The 17,100-nt window shown below is 37.8% G+C and overlaps 1 protein-coding gene across 10 annotated transcripts in view; it reads left to right on the top strand.

Moving 5' to 3' along the window:
• COA1 (cytochrome c oxidase assembly factor 1) overlaps positions 1-17,100 on the top strand; it is a 96,341-nt gene that overhangs the window by 54,266 nt on the left and 24,975 nt on the right. For 2 of the 10 annotated variants that reach the window (XM_072760082.1, XM_072760079.1), the window contains exon 3: positions 15,007-15,056. The exons of 5 other annotated variants lie outside the window; for them this stretch is intronic. The gene's annotated coding sequence lies outside the window, so the exon portion shown is untranslated. Of the gene's footprint in view, positions 1-1,774; positions 1,879-3,001; positions 3,157-15,006; positions 15,079-15,165; positions 15,321-17,100 lie in introns of those variants that run through there. 3 more of the 10 variants (XM_072760081.1, XM_072760085.1, XM_072760080.1) reach the window with 3 other exon arrangements.

Raw genomic sequence — 17,100 nt, 5'->3', positions numbered from 1 at the left:
ATAAAGTGAATAAGAACTTTTAATTAAATCATAACAACTGCCTTGGTTACAGCTAAAAGCATGTATTTCTCTTCTTAGAAACATATGAAATAAGCACTCCTCATTGTTGTGCTCCCTATAAAATTTACCAAGTGATGGGTATATCGCTTTTTTCCACATTTGATCCTACTTTATCAGAATACTGGATTCAACTTTAAGGGTGTGTTCTTTCACAAGCATCTCTCAATTAGAATGTCTTTACCTCCCACTCCTATAATTTGATGAAGGCAGTCAAGATATAATTATAGCTTCCCTAACCCACCCCATTCCGAGTTTTCCCAAGCCCTGGATGCCTATGCAGTGCTAAAATAAAGCCCTGGGGAATTTGAAACTTTCTGGTTGACGATTGCAAAGCTGTTTATGCTAATATGAAGTGGTGGTGGTGAGGGCTGTGGCTTTCAAATAGGCAGATGCTTTTTCAGGATGGATATATCAGCCCTTTTGTAGATGGATTATGTGTGTGATAGAAGCTTTATGCTTGGTGTGCCTTCCTAGCCATATCTAATTGTAAAGTTTAATCAGTAACAACTAGTAATGGGCCTTTAAAGTATGTTGAAGCTTCGATTAATGTCCTTGGAAACTAGGTACCCAAGATCATGTGCAAGTATGACACACTACTGCTGATTCATACCTCACAACAACTAACACAATTTATACAAATAATTAGCATAATGGAATTATTCTCCTGCCATTTAGCTATCATCATTTTTGGCTCATGGCTATCTCCTGCATCAACTTGTTTATTTAACCTGACGGTTAAACAACCATATCACTGTGGTTATATAGCAGGTTTTGCATTGCCTTTTTCCTGATATACTCTAAGTTTCTGTATAAATATTAGTGAGTGACAGGTATTCAGTATCTTTACACTGTATCAGAGTAAGGAAACCACAGCATTAAGAGGTTTGTCATTTATACCAGTCAGCTGGGTTTATGCCTCTGCATTTGTGGATTGTGTCTCAGGTTTCATGTTTGAGATTTTTAAAAACAATCTTGCTTATGCGCAAGTGGGTTGTTTTGAGTCACTGAAAGTAATCTAACCTGTGATTTATCTGCAGGCTAAACATTTCTTTATCATATTGTGCGTGACTCTCTTTTTTTTGACCTTGCAAAAGCCAGTTTTTCTAAGATAATGCTTCATTTTTCACATTTTCAATAATATATATTCATAAGATCATACTGAAGTATTTATCTTTCTGCAACTTGCTTTTCATTAGGTTACTATTGTGGTTTTTAACTACAAGCATGTTGATGATTCTAGGTTGGTCATTCATTTTAGCTGTTAATTAGTATTCCATTATGTACCTATTATAATTTACACATTTCCCATTGGTAGATATTTAGATTTCTGATTGTTTTACTTTTCCCATTGGTAGATATTTAGATTTCTGATTGTTTTACTTTTACAAACAATGTGGCAGTGGGTATTCTTGTAGGGGTCTCCATGTGTATTTGTGAGAGAATTGTTCTAGGCCCTAGAACATATATCCTAGACTATATATATATATATATATATATATATATATATACATATACATACACACACACACACACACACACACACACAGATGTGCAGTTGCTGAATTAAAGGGTATATGCATCTTCAGCTTTACTAGATACCGCCAAATTGTTCTGTAAAGTACTCCCATTAATTTGTATTCCCACCATTGGCATGTAAAAGTTTTTGTTCCATATTCTCATCATTTTCTCATCATTCTTGGTTTTATCAGACTTAAATTCCAGGCAGAAGGAAAAACATGAGAAGACCTTGATGTGTAGCATGTCACAAACTGCAAGGAAGCCAGGGCAGCTAGAAGTAAGGGGGTAAAAGGAGATGAGGTAAGAGAATTAATAGGGAGCTTCATAGGCTATTGTAAAGACTTGGTCTTTTACCTTGAGTCTGATTACTACCTGAAATGTGAAGGTTTTTAACAGGGGAGTGATATAATCTTATTTAGGTTTTAAAAGGATTGCTGTAGTTGCTGTGTTAAGAGGACAGTGTAAGAGAGGCTAAAGGAGGAAACAGAAGACTAATTAGGAGGCTGTTATAATTTAGGTAAAAGATGATGTGTTGTGCCCAAGATTGCAAATCCAAGAAACCACTGAGGAGCCGACACCAATGAAAGCGCACGAGGGTTTATTTACAAGCTCGAGCTTGGGTCCAAGTGTACCCAACACAGTGGAGCAGGGACTTGGACCCCGAAGTGGGTTACAGGTGGGTTTTTTATAGGCTGGTCTAGGGGATTTTCAGAAAGGATGGAAGAATTTCTGAAGTTCTGTTTACATTTTGATATGGGGCTTTCAAGGGCATTGAGCTCTGTTCTCATTCTAATATGGGACTTTCTACCACAGGTGTGGGCTCTGTTGTCTTCCTGATATGGGATTCTCTGCCGAGGGCAATTCTGAGCTCTGTTGTCTTTCTGATATGGGATTACCTGACGAGGACATTGAGGACATTCTGCAGTTTTTCCTATTAAGTTCAGCTCTTATTCACAGGGGCCTAAGATAGCTGTACTTGTGCTAATGCTAAACTTGAGGTGGAATGGCCTTGATTTTTCTCGGCCTCCACATTTCCTGTTCCACTGTGTCGGGTATACTTGGACCCAAGCTCGAGCTTGCAAATAAACCCTCATGCGCTTGCATCGGTGTCGGCTCCTCAGTGGTTTCTCGGATTCGCAATCTTGGGCACAACAGATGGTGACTTAGTCCAGGGTGAAGATAAAGGTGGTGAAGAGTGTCTAGATATATTTTGAAAGTAGACTTAACAAGGCACACTGATATGTTAGATATGGAATGTGAGAGAAAAAGTACAAAGATTTTGGCCTGGACTACTGGAAGACTAAGAGTTGCCGTTCACAGAAAGGGATCTGTGGGAGCAGGGAGGAGAGAGAAATCAGGAATTTGATTTTGATCAAGTTATAGATGCTTCTGTAGCATTCAGGCTAAGATGTTCCATATGCAGGTAGATCCAAGAGTCTGGAATATAAAGAAGTCTGAGCGAGAAGTATGGATGTCAGCATAGAGGAGTGGTTTAAAGCCATGAGATTGGATGAAGAAATGAGAGCAGAGATAAAAAAGAAGTCCAAGAAGATCCCTGGGCCAGTCCAGCATTTACAGGTGAGAGGATAAGGTTTACCAGTAAGAGAGAAGAGGATAAGGTTTACCAGTAAGAGAGACTTAAAAAGAGTGCTCAGCAAGGAGGAGGAGAACCACGAGTGAATAGTGTACTGGAAGCCTAGTGTAGAAACTGTTTCAAAGGAGGATTGGTCGGCAGTATTGAATATGCTCAGATCAAGTAAGATGAGTGCTGAGAATTGACTTTTAGGTGTAACAATATGGAAGTCTTGAATGACTTTCATAGGAGCCGTCCCTATGGAGTAGTGAGGAGATAAAGGCTAGGATGGAGTGCTCTCTAGAGGGAATGGGAGGATAGGAATGGAAGATAACAAAAACAGATATCTCTTTTGAGGAATTTCTTCCCTAAAGGGAATAGGAAAATGAGACCACTGCTGGAAGAAGATACGGGATTAAGAGAATTTTTTCAAAGATAGGAGCTATTATAGTGTGTTTGATGCTGATATGAATAGTATAGTAAAGTTGGGGAAATTGATGATGCATGAGGGAAAAGGGTGAATTGCTGGAATGAGGTTGAGTAGATGAAAGGAAATGGAGGGATACAATGGAGGGATTGGTCTTAATAGGAACACAGACCATCCATAATAGCAAAGGGAAGACAAGAGTACTTTGGCACAAATGTAGATAAACAGATTTTGATTACTTTTCTTTTCTCAGTCAATTGGGAAGCAAGATCATCTGCTAAGCCCAAGGAGAGGGAAGGAGATACAGAAGTAAAATATAGGAAAATATATGACCTAATCATTTAGGAGACTAGAGAACTGGTCTGTGATGACAAGGCCATACCACCTGTGCTGATAATGTGGAGACTAAGACGTATCTAGGATTGGGATTTGCCTGATGACCATGATAGAGGACGAGGGATAATATAGTTGAGGGTGTATTCAAAGGTGGGAGATTATTGTAATGGATCATAGACTCTAAGTTGGATAAAGAACACTGCAAAGGTTATAGGATTAATGGATTATAGAGCTGAGATTTAAATACCGAAGATTCTTGAAGAGGTGAGTTGAAGAGTTAGAGGCTGGCTGGGTTGTAGGAAGCTAGAAATTGAGATTATACAGGGGGTCAAGTGATTGGTGAGAAGTTCTAGAGTAAGACTGAGAACAAGTAGCTGAAATCAAGTGAAGGACTGGATCTTGAGAGAAGAGGAGGATGTTAAAGATCATTCATATATGTGGATTTTTAAATCATCATGCACTTTATTTCTAGGAATTAATCCATTTCTTCTAGATTGTCCAATTTGTTGGCATATAATTGTGCATAGCAGTCACTTATGGTTCTTTGTTATTTTTGTGGCATCAGTTGTAATGTCTTTTTCATTTCTCATTTTATGTCAGTCCTCTCATTTTTATTCTTGGTGAGTCTAGCTAAAGGTTTGTCAATTTCATTGATCTTTTCAAAGAATCACGTCTTAGTTCCTTGGTCTTTTCCATATTCTTTTTAATCTCGATTTCATTTATTTCTGCTTGGATCTTTGTCATTTCCTTCTTCCTACTAACTCTGAGTTTCATTTGTTCTTCTTTTCCTAGTTCTTTGAGGTGTAATCTTTTCTTGTTTATTTGGAATTTTTCTTTTTTCTTGAGGTAAGTATTTATTGCTATGAATATCCCTCTTAGAACAGCTTTTACTGCTTCCCATACATTTTATTTTATTTTATAAGATTTATTTATTTTAGAGAGCATGAGCAGAGGGTAGGACAGAAAGAGAGGGAGACCAGCAGATTCCCTGCTGAACAGAGAGTCCAACATGGGGCTCCATCCTAGGATCTTGAGATCATGACTTGAGCTGAAACCAGGAATCAGACACTTAATGGACTGAGCCATCCAGCCACCCTTCATCCCATAAATTTTAATATGCTGTTTTTCTATTTTCATTTATGTCTAGGTATTTTTTTGACTTCATAGATCATCATGCATTTTGATAAGAACAGTGTTGGAGAGAGTCATGGCCAGGAACTAAAATATTTAAGGAATGAGGTTAGGGGTGTCATGTTGATGACTACAGCAAGCATTAGGGATAGTAATGATAATTTGGTCTGATATTGGGGATTGAAAGTTAGAATTTTAGGGAGGCAGATGAGACAGTAGTTTGGAAGTAGCAACAAGAAAAAAGAACATCCATCCTGTCTCTAGGCCTAATGGAAAGAGGAGTATCAGAATGAAGATAGGACTGAAGAAGGTTGTAGGGAGAGCCAGGTTTCAGTTGGCAGTGGCTTTCAACCCTGGCTATGCATTAAAATCACCAGGGAGGGCTTGTAAACATACCATTTCCTTGGTCCCAGCCTCCAGAGATTCTGACTCAGACAGTTTGGGGTGGAGCTCAGGCTTAAGTACATTTTTTTTTAACTCCCAGGCGACTGTATGTACAGCCAGGGTTGTGTCCCAAGCAAGAATGTTCTGAGAAAAGGATGAGTAATTGAGGATGACAGATGTGTTTCTGAGAGCATAGGGAAAGGGTTCGGGAGTTCAAGAGGGGTGGGGCATCTTTAAAAGTTTTGGCCCTTTGAATTTCTGTGGATTACCTATTCATACCCATGAATCGTTTATTCTGTTGGTGAATGTTTGATTTTTGTTTTGGTTTGAGCTTTTTATTGAAGTATTACGTGAATACTGAAGAGTATGCACCTGCACGTATTGTGTCATGAGCACCCAAATCAAGAAACAGAACGTTATTACTAGGATACAGAATGCAGTCCAATGCAATACTCCTGTTATATTAACTGTCTCTTCACTGGGGGAGATTTATTAAAAGGGATCTTATGTTGCCTATGTTGAGTAGCAAAATAGATTTCATATCACAATGTACTGGCCTTAGGTTATAGGGTAAACCAGAATAGTCCCAGCCATGAGTTTTTCTCTTTTCTTCTTAAAGTAGATGGCATACATGAAGAGGGCTTGCAAAATCCAAGGTGGTAACATTTTTTTTCATCTGAAATCTGGCCTCCTGGCAATGCATTGTAGTTGGAGTTACCATGGTCTTTTCTGCTGTTTCTTCATCAGCTCTTTTCCTCTCTGACTGCAAATGAATTGTTTTGGCAAGTGGAAACATGCTCTAAGTGATAGGGCCTCACCCATTTGGCCCAGGCAGTTTAGGTCTTCCATACCTGCCTGATTTACACTGAGTCTAGGGTTTAGGGTTTACAAAAGAGTTTTAAGTCAGGTTTGAGTCACAGAAACACCCTGAGGAATGGTCACTATGGTTTTTCTTAGCTGTAAGTATATATTGAATAAAGATGGCCAAATTCTGCTTTTAGCATTTGTAACTATTCATTTCCAGTATTTTGACCCCTGCTGGAAAAAAAAAAGAAGAGAAAACAAGGAAAACTGGATTTTTGATCTGTAGAATGTACAGCACAATGAACTTAAATTTTCATTTCTTGGGGATCCCTGGGTGGCTCAGCAGTTTAGCGCCTGCCTTGGGCCCAGGGCATGATCCTGGAGTCCCAGGATCGAGTCCCACGTCAGGCTCCCTGCATGGAGCCTGCTTCTCCCTCTGCCTCTGTCTCTGCCTCTCTCATTCTCTCATGCCTCTTATGAACAAATAAATAAAATCTTTAAAAAAATTTCGTTTCTTAAAGCTGGGAAACAAAAAACTAGTAGGATATTATGATAAAGACTTTATATTACTGTCAGGAGCAGGTAATACCAGTTTTTTTAATTTTAGTTATTCCTTTAGCATCTCTTGAAGAATAAAGTTAATTGAAAGTAACATTGTAAGTATTAAGGACCACTGGAAAAAATGGTCAAGGCAAAAATGCTCCTTGCTTGGGGTGCTTGACTGGCTCAGTCAGTAGAGAATGTGACTCTTGATCTCAGGGTTGTGAGTTCGAGTCCCATGTTGGGTGTAGATATTACTTCAAAAATAAAGTCTTAAAAAAATATTGCTTGCTTGCTTTTACATTACACCACATTCTCTATAATTCTTTGAAGTTTAGATGAGTACAATATCAGAATATTGTTAAAAATACATCTATAGGGCAACCCCGGTGGCTTAGCGGTTTAGCGCCGCCTTCAGCCCAGGGCATGATCCTGGAGACACAGGGTTGAGTCCCGCATCGGGCTCCCTGCATGGAGCCTGCTTCTCCCTCTGCCTGTGTCTCTGCCTCTCTCTCTCTCTGTCTCCAATAAATAAATAAAAAATCTTAAAAAAAAAATACATCTATAATGGGGGACCTGGGTGCCTCTCTGGTTGAGCGTCTGCCTTTGGCTCAGGTCATGACCCTGGGGTCTTGGGATTGAGTCCGGCATCAGGCTCCCTACAGGGAGCCTGCTCCTCCCTCTGCCTATGTCTCTGCCTCTCTGTCTCTAATAAATAAATAAATAAAATCTTAAAAAAACACATCAATAACTTATTGTTTTGTGTATGAAATATCTTACTCTTGTCAGTCTCCTTACCTTGTACTGCTTGTATAATAGTGACATAGCTCTGGTGCTCTGTGATGTTGTATGACAGTGAGTGCAGACGGCCTAGGACATCGAGTGGTTCTATAACAAGTCTTTCCAACTCTAGGCTACATTGTCCTAGGCGAGCATTTGGCCTTTAAAAAAAATCATTTGAATAAGAAAGATCAGTGGTTACAAGGGTTAGTAAGATGTAGGCATGAAAAAAAAAAAAGATGTAGGCATGAATAGGCAAAGCTCGGAGGACTTTTCTGGTAATGAAAGTATTCTGTATGGTACTGTAATTAATGGTGGATACATGTTGTCAAAATCCATAGAACATATAACATCAAGAGTGAACCCTCATTTAACTATGGACTTTGGATGATAATGATGTATCACTGTAGGTTTATTGATTATAATAAATGGCCCACTCTGGCACAGGATGTTGCTAGTAGGGGAGGCTGGATGTGGGGGGTGCTATGCAGAGGACACATGGGATCTCTCTGTACTTTCTGCTCAGTTTTTCTGTAAAACTAAAACTTCTCTAAAGATAAAGTTTACTATTAAACAAGTAATTTGTAGGATTTTTATGATGGTAAGTTGCAAAATTTAACAATACTTTTTAATGTAAAACTATTCCCTTATCCATTATAAGGCTTTCATTTAATGGTATATGCCTGTTTCTTAGTATTTTCCATCAATGAATATGAAAAACAACTGGCTGTTATTCTCTCAACTGTTAGAATCTTTTAGGTAAGTCTAGGTAAGTGAACCTAGACTTTTAAAGATTGTGGGGACTTAGGGCTCCAGTTTCCAAACGTTTGATTCATTGTCACCAGAACCACAACTTTTATTCCATGATTGCTCTATAAATACTCTATTCCTAAGTCCAGCTATGTCCTTAAAGTGCTGGCTCCCTATAGTTTTCTTTCACACATTCACAATTTAGAACTACAATCATTTATAAAAACTATAGCTCTCTTTATAATGTGTAAGTTACTCAGATAAACTTATTTCTAAATTCTCAAAGCTATCTTACTAATATTTAAGTGTTAATTGAGGCCAAAGAGTAGACATCTAGATTACTTAGAGGGGATTTCCCTTTGTAATTTTTTATACTTTTCAGTGTTCCTCTGGTAAATTTATCTAAAATGGTTACAAATTATACTCAATTCATTCTGAGAAAAAAAAGTCTACATACTGTGTGTAGGGATTTAGTTATGTTAAATGTGTGAAATTCCTACAATCCATAAATATTCACATATTATGGATAATATTCTTGTCATAAGGATTAACTACATAATATATTTCAGTACTTTATCATTTTAAAATTAGTATTCTGAGATCATGTAGAATGGCCGGCCATTCATTTGGTTAATTTTTTTGTTCATTATTAGGGTTGTGTTATGAGGTGTTTATTAATCAGTTGGTTACTATTTCATAACTCATAAATTATTCTTCCTGAATGATACTTTTTACTTCCTACAAACTAGTTCCTCCACTTTTCTCATTTCTTCCTGCCCAACACTAAAGAATGGCTAACCTTCTGAAATTTTCTTTCCTTTCTTAATGGCATAGTATTATCATTTTATGTATTTTGATGATTCTGATCAGAATCATTAGAATCATCAAAATATGTCATCTGTTGGCTCCTTTTACTTAAATGGATTGAGTTGAAAAGTTAAGTGATGAAAATGCTATAGTCAGATTTTCCCTCATACTTACTGTTTTCAAGGTATCATTTGTTTGGCCTCAAAATTTAAAAGTCTACTTTTCTACTTTCCATTCCTAATGGAATATGAAGTACTAAGCCCTGGTTTCAAATTTAAGGAAAGTAAACTTCAGGTCTTTTCCTCTGTTCTCCCCTATTTCATTGCATCATAGCATTTTGACTTGGAAGAGACTTTAGAGGATAATTTAGATCACCGTTTTCATTTTATAGATGAGGAAAGTAAAACACGGAAGTCAAGTGACTTGTGTAAGTAAGATGTCGCAGCTAGTGCCAAATCTTGAACTCCGGTATCAAACCGTGACCCTCACTCACTCTGCTTTCCCCCTTTTGCTTTTGCCTGTTTGTGCTTCTGATTGTTGGCACTAATGTTTCCCAGCCACTCTATTCTGGGCCAATCCAATGTGCAGTAATGTTGATGCTTCCTTGGATCTTTGTTCATACTTTTAAGACCTATAAAAGTGTGGACTTGGAACCACAATGGTTACCCATATTTTCCCCAATCTGTATAGTTTTTCCCTTTTAACCAACATTGCAAACTAGTGGAGAAAAGGAAGCTGCCTGGGGCACTATGTTATGCAGAATAATGAATGCCTCTTCCCCTAGAGATGTCCATGTCCTAATCCTTGGAACATCTGAATGTTTGGTTACATGGCGAGGGGGAATTATGGTTGCTAGTCTGCTGACCTTAAAATATGAAGATTATCTTGGATTAACTTGGTGAATCCAATGTAATCACAGGAGTCTTTGTGGGAGAGGGAATTGGAAGAGAGAACAGCATGAGGAGTAGGCCCCGAGAAGAGAATGCATCCTACCGATACATTGATCTTAACTCAGTGAGATCTATGTTAGACTTCTGAGTAACAGAACTATAAGATAATAAATTTGTGTTGTTTTAAGCCACTAAATTTGTGTTGATTTGTTTCAATAGCCATAGATAAGTAATACAAGTACTTATACTGCTCCTTAGAAAAAGTCACTCACTTTGACTTTTGCTCTTCCTGCATCATCTGATGATTTCATTAGCTACCTTGATTTCCCTTTTACATGGCTCCATGTTTCTCATCTAGATCCTTGGATAAAACAACCCACTATAAGACTGTTTACTCTGAGTCAACAATGAATGTCCTTAGGATACACCTTCTCAGTATTTGGATATTAGTTTTACAAAACACAACTAATGTTAAGAGGCTACTTAGAACTGTGAAACTCTGGGATCCTTGGGTGGCTTAGCGGTTTAGCGCCTGCCTTTGGCCGAGGGCGTGATCCTGGAGTCCTGGGATCGAGTCCCCCATCGGGCTCCCTGCATGGAGCCTGCTTCTCCCCATGTCTCTGCCTCTCTCTTTCTCTCTCTCTGTATCTCTCATGAATAAATAAATAAAATCTTAAAAAAAAAAAAACAAAACTGTGAAACTGTTTTGCTATAGGCTGCTGCTTTTTAGGAATTCAAGGTCAGATACTGATCCAGTACTCCTAACTGCACTGACCTAACTCTTAAGAAATTATTTTTGTCACCTCACAATATTTATCAGAGAAATTACCTTTATGGGTATAAATGAAGCTGCTTATAACTTTACTCTTTATGATGGAGCCTGAGTGAGATGTACATCTTTTTTCTTACTTGACGGAAGAGGAAAATGCTGGGCCATATAGCCTGATTACCTATTTAATTGAGCTGACTTGCTCATAGATTCAGGTGTACATTTGACAGCCTAACTTGCCAAGATGTGGCCAACACATGTAACTCCTGCAAAATCCTTGACTTGATGTAGCACCAGGTTTTTTTCTCCTTGCCCAATGGCTGTTGTAGCATTAACTGGTGTTGGAGGCTCAATTTTGCAAAAGCCTCAGTAGGTCATTGTGACATGAGTTAGTTTGGACAACTGAATCCCCCAGCCCTTTCAAATTAATGTAATTCTTTATGTGGCAGGGAGGCTTGAATTCACTGAAACTTTGTCTTTTCAGGAAATCTGATTCTATGCTAGTAGTACTAGAAAGAATTCATAATTCTGACTTTCTGCATTTGTTCACTCCATAGCAGGGAAATTTTTTATTGGTAAAAAACTTCTTGACCCATTGTGAAATAAGAACCTTACTGAGCCCTCCTTTCTGTACTAAGTCATTTCTCAGATGAAAGAAGAGGATCTTTCTATTTTGTTCTTTGTTTTCCACATTTCATATTCCCTATTTCATGAAAAATAAAAAAAAAAATTTATGTTTTTTTGCTTTCATTTGGATTAACAAAGTATTTTTTGTGATTCCATTTGTCTGCATTATTGGCATATTAGCTATCCTTTTCTTTTTTTAGCATTACTCTAAGATTTACAATATATATCTAACTTCATCAATGTATTTTTAAATAATGTTTCATGCATAAGCCTTACAACAATATACTTCTGTCCATATTTTCTGATTCTTTTCAATGTATTTTACTTTAGTTTTGTATATATATGTTTTTCTGTCTTATTTTGAGATCTAGTTTATTGATTTTTAGTTTTTCCAATTTAAATTCAATTAGCCAACATATAGTACATCATTAGTTTCAGATGTAGTTTTCAATAATTCATCAGTTGCAATAACACCCAAGTGCTCATCACATCACATGTGATCATTAATACCCAGTCACCCCATCCCCCACCCTCTCCCCTTCAGCAACCCTCAGTCTGTTTACCAGAGTTAAGAGGTGGTTAACTCATAAGAGACTCATGGGTTGTCTCCCTCTTGGATCTTTTCCCATTGAGTTTTCTCTGTCTTCCATTATGGTCCTCTGCACTATTTCTTATGTTCCACATGTGAATGAAACCATATGATAATTGTCCTTCTCTGACTTATTTCAGTCAGCATAATACCCTCTAGTTCCATTCATATCCGTGTAAATGGTAGATATTTGTTCTTTCTGATGGCTGAATCTTCTTCTGTCACCAACTCCCTCTTTTGCTTCATTTACCCTCCCCATTAGGCATCCATTTTAGACTGCATCTCAGTTACAGCAGTTTTAGTTTCAACCTGATCGGATTTTATTTCTGCACTAAGAGATTCTCTAGTGTCTTTTTTGCTCTTTTCAAGCCCAGGTAGTAACTTTATAATCATTATCCTGAATTCCAGCTCTGACATCTTACTTAGTATCCATATTGATTAGATCTTGGGAGAGAGTATTACCTCTGGTTCTTTCCTTTGTTATGAAGTCCTCCTTTTAGTACTTTTGCCTAAGAGAAGAATGGTTGAACATAAATAAAAAATATCAACCATGACCCAAGTGAAATACACAGTGCACAAATCCAAAGAGGTCAGAAACCAAAAAAGAAAAGGAAAAAAAAAATTGAAAGGAAAGGGAAAGAAAAAAGAAAAAATTGGGGAGGAGAGAGAATATAATTTCACAGGATGGACAAAACAGGGTGATCCACTTGGTCCTGAGTGTGTGTATTTTGGCCTGTGTGTTAGAAGACACTACACCCCACAATTGTAAAGAAAGCAAAAACTTATACAAAAATAAAATTGAATACAGTGAAACAAAGCTAATGAGGGAGAAGATATCTATAAAAAGTAAATGGAAAAATTAAAGTTAAAAAAAAAGACTTAAAAACAGTTGAACAAATAAGAAACTAGTTGATAAGGGGGGAAAAAAGGTAAATTTTAAACTGAAAGAGTTTTTTCACGAGAAAAAAAACCCTCAAATCTTATATAATATTTCCTGTAGCACTGCAGTTTTGCAGTTCTGTGGACTTGGTAAACTTGGTATTCACCTAATTTTCAGCTTCTCTTCTGGGGTAGGGGCCTGCTGTGCAGATCTTCAGGTTTGCCTGGGCACAGTTGAGATGCCCCTTGCAGGGGGGCCGGCCCCTGTAAGCTGCATGGGGCTGTTCTGTATGGCTTTTGTTGCCTGAAGGCTTTCTGTGCTGCTTTAGGGGATGAAAATAAAAATGGCCAAGCCCCCACCTCCAGCCCGGAGCTGAATGATGGCAGCGCCACCCCCCCCCCCCCAAACCCTCAGGGAAAAGCAGTCTTCACCTTTGTTTAGCCAACTCTGCAGACTCCTGACGTCCATGCCCCCCATCGATTCTCCTGGGGAAGAGGGAAGTTCCCTGCATTTCTGCCCTTTGCAGGGCCCCTGCGTAGAAAGTGGTTGTCCTGTCAGGCTGCGGTGTGTGGTTTTTTGGGAAACTGATCTGAGACCTCCCTCCCAGCATCTGACTGTAAGCAGTTTCCCCACCCCAGTGCTTGGGAATGCGCAGCACCCCCTTTCTTTCTATGACCCCAGGGATCCTGAGACTACACTGTTCCACTTAGGATCCTGCCTCCTTCTCCAGCTGAGCACCTTTCAGGCAGGCCCGTCTCTCACTGGAGTAGACCTCTAAAAGTTCCAATTTTGTGCTCTGGGACTAAATCACTTTCTGGTAGCTGGCTTATGGAGGCTTTCTCCCTCGGCCGTTTATCTTCCAGTATATCCCCACAGATCCACATCTCTGTACCTCCTACCTTGCAAACACTGGTCACTTTTCTATTTGTAAAGTTCCCACAGTTCTTAGGTGTTCAGAATGATTTGATAGTCACCTAGCTAAGTTCAAGAGACCAGATGAAACGAGGTGCCCTACCTCGTTTGGCCATCTTGCCTCAGAAACCCAAAAAATCTTCTGATTGACTCCTGCTTCCCCTCTTTCCTACTGACTATTATGTACAGGTGATAGCAGGAACTCAAGCAGCCATCTTGATGTCGTGGACCCCAAAGTGGACCCCAGTGTCTCACTGGTTGAGAATAGCACATCATCATGTGGGAAAGAGTCCCAACACCCTGAACTACTGTACACTGAACTGACTATATCAGGGCTTTGTGTGTGTGTGTGTGTGAGAGAGAGAGAGAATACAATCAGTTTCTATCTTATGTAAGCCTGGGTTTTGTCTGTATATGTTTTTGTTCTTGTTGTAGATGGCCATATGCAGCTGGATCTAATCCTGACTAATGAAAGCAGGGTGCTAGAAGGGGCCCAAGTTTTTGTCCTAGATGACTGAACAAGTAGTCATGCATTGGATCGAGAACAAATAATTTAGGAACTTCTGGGAGTAGATAATCCTATAAAACAGTTATACACTGATGTGGATAAGTCTCTGCAATTCAAAATTATTTTTAAAATCATGAAAACATTCAACCTGTATTTGAATCTTTTTTTGTTTTGTTTTGTTTTATTAGGCATAAACATTGATCTCATGCTTTAATGACTTTAGGAATTTGATGACTAGTCCTATATCATAGTGGAGTTCTGAAATATCAAGGCTCACTCTGCTTTATTTTCTTGATAATGGAGGTATAAGTCTTAATCATAGTTTTGAGTTACAAAGAAATTTTTAAGTTTGGGGATCCTCACAAGTTAAATTGAAATAAACCCATGGAGGAATGCATCATATGTTGGAACTATTTATGAAGGGCAGTTTTTACTTTGTATTAGGTCTTTTCCCTCAATCACTAACTCTTAACCTTTATCATGTTTTGAACTTTCATGTCAAAATTATTGTTGGGTACACTGAGGGAAAATTAAATTCAGTTTGCATTTTTGGCATTATTTATTTATTTTTTTTTTTGGCATTATTTATTATCAGAACCTTTAAATGACAGTAATTTTGGAGTGTAGATTTCACTTTGCTTTTTTATTCTTCAGGCTAGTCAAGGAAATTTTAGGACACACATTTTTAATCTGTTTTCTCTCTCTGATCTTTCTCCTTTAGGACAAATATGATGGATTTGTGGTGACAGTTGTAAGCTTACAGCCATCAAGGTAGCATTTAAAATGTCTTTAGGCAAGCTTGTTTTCCCTATCTTCTTATCTGGTCATGATAAAAGCTAAGTGTCTCTTTTTATACCGTTTAAAAATATGTCTTCTTTAGTTGCTGGCAAACAAGTTGGAATTTGAATTACTTGTGAAATCTTTCATGGAGATTACTGTATATGGGAAAAGGAAATTCTAGGACAGACTTTGAGCTAGAGCTGATGTAATGCATCCCAGGGAAGCAGTGCTTGGAACTCAGGTAGCTGTAAGCAGGTAAGTTAATAGCAGAGTAAACTTGCCAGAAACAAGCATGTATAAAAGAATAAAAGAAATGGAAACAGTAAGACCATTGATAACAAAATACAGGGAGCAGGATTCAGGGCCTCTTGTGGAAATCCTTAGAGGCTAAAGGCTCTAAAAGCTGAAACTGCTTCATTTTTCTTTTGATGTAACAGTCATTAAAAATAATAATAAGGCTCAAGCTAGGACCAAAATGGAAACTCACTTATATCAGTGTTGTTGTTGTTTTTTTTTAATATTTATATTATAGCACAGGGCAGTGTCATATACACAAGGCCTTTTCTTGCACAAACTGTATGTTTCATTGAAAACAAAGACAGGCTTGCTTGGAACTGAATTGACAGCTTTGTGGCTGGAAAGATAAATATAGCACTTTTCAGGTAGTGAATTCATGAATAATCAATGAACCAGCAAAGGACAAAAAGTGACATATGGCAGCCTGGTGTGGATTAAGTGTGATTGTCACATCCCCTTTCACACCTTTTTCCCTTCTCTAATTTATTGAAAGAAACAAAACCAGCCTCATGTAGCCAGAACACAGTATCTCTGAAAAAGTCTACTCCGGCAAAGTGTTAACAGGTTAGTTTATTCATTAAATGTCTCCTTACTATTTGGTTGCTTTAATAGTGTAGCCAAGTTGTTTGCGTTAATTGAAATTTTATTCAGAATGAAAATTTGACTTGAATTCTTGAAATAAGCTGGTAGTTTCTGTTTTTTAAAATTACTATTAAACCAACGTTACTAATAAGTAACACTTAACCATGCTAATTTGCCAGAATGTTTCTCTAAATAAACTACAAATACATAATAGCTGTGTTTTCATGTCTTTCATGACTCAGTGTATAAAACAAAATAGAAGGCATTCTTAATTTCTTTTCATATCAACCAACGCTCATTGAAGATATTGATTCTATTATTTTTAACAACAAAAAGGAAACAACCAATTTCAATGGAAATTCTTTGATAGAACTGAAGTTTCTAGAATAGTGTTCAAAGGAACTGTTAAGGAGGAGGTATTTGTTCACAACCCAGGTAATAACTCTACCACTTAAAAACATCAGTCTTCCTTGGTGGCTAAAGAAGGGTGAGGTATCCAGTCCCGTGAGTCTGTTTGCACCTTGTTTTTTGTCTGCTTTGTGTCAAGGATCTCATTGAACCCTGAACATTGGAGGGTCTCTAGATAACCTGATTCTCTAGTTCCCTCAGTTCCACTGTAGTCTTTCCAGACCCTTTGAAATTGGCAGGGGAATTAGCAGTAAGTTGTGATAAAGTATATGTCATAGAAAGAATTATCATCTGTTTTGAATGGCTCCTGTCAACTCCCACAAAAAACAGTTTCTGGAACCTTATTCTTAGAATTGTAGGTTCCCATATGGATATCAAATATTAATGGGTAGTAGTTTTTGGAAAGGCTTTTACTATTAAAGGAATCAGCAGAGTAGCACATTAATTATTTTATTCCAGTGGTACAAATGAGCTACTGATTAACATCTGGCTTTTTTTCAAATTCATTGTAAGGTTCCTTAAAAAGACTTTTCATGTAAATTCTCTTGAACTGTATGCCAGTAGCACCCCCCCCATATGTGTAATTAACTTTCTCTGTGTCACAATATCCCTCTATAATTCAGAGAAGTGAATGGTCATGAGATATTTAGCAGGTAGTTTGTTAAATCTAGGAGTTGGATTAAGCTTGTAATTAATTTACTTTTACAGTACAAATTGGGGTAGACTTACACTTAATTTTCTAATAGTT

Source organism: Vulpes vulpes, chromosome 5, assembly GCF_048418805.1.
Source record: "Vulpes vulpes isolate BD-2025 chromosome 5, VulVul3, whole genome shotgun sequence".
Classification (NCBI taxonomy): domain Eukaryota; kingdom Metazoa; phylum Chordata; class Mammalia; order Carnivora; family Canidae; genus Vulpes; species Vulpes vulpes.
The sequence above is the reverse complement of the archived record's forward strand: the minus strand, read 5'-3'. Positions and strand labels throughout refer to the sequence as shown.